We start from the raw sequence: 4,395 nt of genomic DNA on the forward strand, positions 1-4,395 counted from the left end.
ATATATATATATATATATATGTATGTATATTATCGTATATACATAGACGCCGAGATCGCACAAGTTTCCTTTTCTTTTATCATACGTAAAGAAACGGACATGCATATATTACATATATCGTAATTTGCGCAGATTTATTATTATTTGTAAATATGACAATATTCTGTGTTATCGAGGGAAAGCGTTATGATGATGTTACGATTTCGGCGGACTCGTTCAAAATTGCGAGTTACGTAATCTGAATTACGGATATGCGATGAGCGACCGCATGGAAAACCGCATTGAATCGATGACAATCGAACGCGAAATACAGCAACGATTGTCTCATGGCAATCGTGAATGTGATTTTAGCCGATAATGAACGTCGTATACACTAACTGCATACCTTAAGGGGGCGACAAAAGCGCTATCTGAGCGACAATCATATTTTCTGGGTCTTTTTAAATTTACACTGCGCTAATACAGTTACTAGAAGATACTAAGTGCCATTATTCAAAATGGTTATTATCAGTACGAATTTCAAATAATAAAATCTGATGGATTTTAATTAAAAAGTATTTCTAAAGATAGCCGGGTTGTATTCGAATAAAATCACAATCTTGTTATGATTTTATGTTTCACTTAAGTAAAGAGTCGTCATGTATTCAATATTTTCAAAAATATTGATTTTAAGAAAATAGATTGATCAAAAAATCTGTCGTTCGAGAAATTAATGTAAATGAACTATCCTATCAAGTTAAAATAGATGAATGTAAATTAGAATCCAATATGTTTTTCATTAAATTACTTAAAGATAAATAATTAATAATCCTAAGTATAGATCTCAACTTTTTTTTGTATTTATATAATTGAATGAAGATTAATCTATCAGAAATTCTTTTTATAATTGCAAAGTTGGAAAGGAAGAATACAAACACATTAGACTATTTGCATTTTTTTTTATAAATACAGGAAATTTTTTATAAATATTAAAAACTGATAAACTATTAATATGGAACAAATCATTCTGAATGTTATTAATCTTCATTGATCGAATTAATTTTAATGTAGTACCAAAAATAATTACTTGCTCTAAAGTCTAAATGATTCACAAACCGAATTCATTTTCTTGTTCGAATTCCCATTTCTTGCTAAAAAATTAATAAAAATTAAGTTCTGGATTTTTTACTCACCGTTCTTGCAGTTAGGAACACGACATTTTCGAGTAGGATGATTTACTTTTTTTTACAAAAATGTTAATTAATTAACAAATTACTGTAGTTTAACAGCCAAATTTTCGGACCCAAAAGTTGTCTAAATATAACTATAGGTAGCACTGCCTAAGGTATGCAGCTAGCGTATAAGTATAAGAAAACAATACGATGCGCGATGTTACGCGATATAAACGCCAATCGTCGAAAATAAAAAAGAAGGAAAATAATAAATGCAGCACGTTGTTCGCGAGGCACATTATTGTTTTGTCCTTAGCAATATTCTTTGTGGACCACGTCGCCGATTATGTGTAGCCTTAAATAACGAAAGTGAAAATAGAGACGTGTGAAATTCAAATTAGCGTAACGTAAATGAGAATACAAGGAAATTCAAAGTAATTGTTAACAAGGAGCTATAATTACTATAGCTATTATGGTAATCAGAATTTCGCGATCCGCGGCTCAGTTGCATTAATTCGGCCATCTTTAATTTTGGTTTAGTTTCTTTCCTTCTAATACAGAAGAAGAAGAAGAAGAAGAAGAAAAAATTAATAGCGAAACAATGTAAGACTAAAAATATGTCTGAAATATTGAAATTAAAACAATGTTTTTTTCTTTTCTTTATAAGGAATTGCATTAAAATCAGAGATTACTAATCCGGGTTGGCAATGCGATTTTCTCAGCCTACATAGTAATGTTGACAGTAGAAAACAGTTAAAAGTAGATTATTATCCAACGATCCTATTAGCTTTGGAATTCACGAATGTTATGTATTTCCAAAAAGAGCATATGAAACGTTTACCATACGCGGCAGCTAGGTGCTAACTGCTACGTGCCACGATTAAGATTAGATCACAAACAAGAATCATGATTGTTACGCTGCTATTCGATAAAAAAAATCTCGCATTGTCAAATTTTATTAAAAGCGTATATCGTTGTAACATTATTATTGTCAGCATGATGGGTGACTGTCGTGAGGTTCATTATTAGGAGCTGACCTACTAAAAGTAGCGGCTTGAGCGGGTTCTTCGTAACTCTAGTGTCGACGAGATTTGCAAAATCGGGTTAAAAATTATGCACAAAATCTCAAAAGTTTACATAAGCGCGATGAAATCATGATCCATACAGCACGAGCGCGACTTTGCTTTTATAAGAGATTTATCGTGGAATTTTATATCCTAGTTTTATATATACATATATATAATAGCATGTTTTAATCTTGAGAGAGAGAGAGAGAGAGAGAGAGAGAGAAGAGATTTTCTTTCCGACTTTTCGAGAAAAAGAAAACCTAAAATCTAATTTTACGGCAAACACTAGTGCGTCTTTCACTCTGTCAAGAATGTTTAAAGTGAATGCATGCACGTGAGATAAAATTATATACAGTATACGCTTGCGATTCCACGTTACCATTTGTCACGAATAAACTGTATTCGATAATTAGTTTTTAACAGCGATCTGCAGAATATAATGTCAAATATACTTTCTTCTTGGATGGTTTCATCGACGGGATCAGAAACAGAGAGATTGTATATTCGGCGGTGTTATCGTTTAGTCCAATATGATGTATATACATATATATATATATATATAAATACAAATATATTCGTTATATTTATTGAAATTTTAAAAATATTGAAAACGATGCGCATATATATATGTATAGAACTTGGCAGCTTACCGAAATATATGAAACGAGCGAACGTTTCCATGGAAGATGCGAATTTATTTCGGTTCTAATCGATATCCCGATGAAATCGTCCAAATATGGCGTAATCTTTTGGAGCTGGGCCAGTACACTATCTTATCGCTCTTCCATTCACGGAGAGGAAAGGAAATGTTCCATTATATCTTGTATCTATATCATGGTTCCACCATGATTCCATAGTGGATCGTGCCTTTCTATAGTTTTTCTATAGTTTTTCTCACACGCAAGGCGTTTCATTTATTCTTCGTTATTTGTCGAAAAATTCGATTCTTTTCCTAGGTAAATTAGAAACGCGGAGCGATCTTACGTATTTCATACTCTTGTCATCGTAGAATTAATTTTTTATTTAAAATAATAGTTGAAATGAAGGTAAAGTTAAATCTAATTTTTACATAGAGATATATAAAATATCAAAAAATACGTATTCAGCATGTTATTTTCTTTCTCTCTATCGTTAAACACATGATTTTTTTTTAATGTGAGATCGTTCCGCCGTTTTAAAGAAAATTTAAGAAGCAAGAGAAAGAAGCTACTTGTGCCTCGAGCGCGTTATCTATTTTAGAAATTAAGTAATTAATCGAAATGGTGTCATTTCTATAAGGATATATGTGTGGTAAACGATCGTCAGTGCTATTTGGAATTTGACTTTTTCTAGTCTTCGATAGCGGTTCGCTGGGCTCCACATTTTTATAAAGCGTAAAGTATCGCCGTTAAATATACATACGTCATCGCGCGCGTTCAATGGTATATATTGTAAGAGAGATATTAAATACGGAGAGAAAGAGAGAGAGAGAGAGAGAGAGAGAGAGAGAGAGAGAGAGAGAGAGAGAGAGAGAGAGAAGATGGGGTTTATTGATCTTACCCAAAAAAGAAAATATATCCAGTAAATTATAAGACGCGATTAAAGTAAAGTATCAGTATCGGAGGAGGCTGATGAATACAACATCGTTCCGTAAAGATAATCACTCTTAATCTAAATCCAATTATAAGAAAAACGATGGATCACATAATTATTATTGCGCGTGAATGTGAGAGGGAAATGGGAAAGAAAAGAAACCAAAAAAAGAAAGAAAATTACCAAACTCGTCAATATAACTATGTCCCCTCGTGCCCCGTTTTCTCGTATCATTAAATGATTAAATTATTCGTTATTGCGTGTCTCTTAGAAAGATGTCTAGCTAAAGACTTAAAGATAGATTATTATTATTATATTACTATCGGTGCAAAAGAGACGAAAGAGATGAAGGTATCTCTTCGATGGTGACATTTAATAAGCGCTGTACTAATTTAGAAGCGACTGAATCGACATAAGTCGAGTAAGAGCAAACACGATGTGAGTGACTGGCGAACTCGTGAAATTCGTTAGGAAATCAAATTTATATTGTTCGTGCCACGATTTCCATCAACTTTGTGCTCTCGCCACTATGGTTTGTAATTCCATCGAGAGAAGTTACATTGTGAGAGAGAGAGAGAGAGAGAGAGAGAGAGAGAGAGAGAGAG

The sequence above is a fragment of the Trachymyrmex cornetzi genome, unplaced genomic scaffold, assembly GCF_001594075.2.
Source record: "Trachymyrmex cornetzi isolate Tcor2-1 unplaced genomic scaffold, Tcor1.1 scaffold322, whole genome shotgun sequence".
In the NCBI taxonomy this organism is placed as follows: Eukaryota; Metazoa; Arthropoda; class Insecta; order Hymenoptera; family Formicidae; genus Trachymyrmex; species Trachymyrmex cornetzi.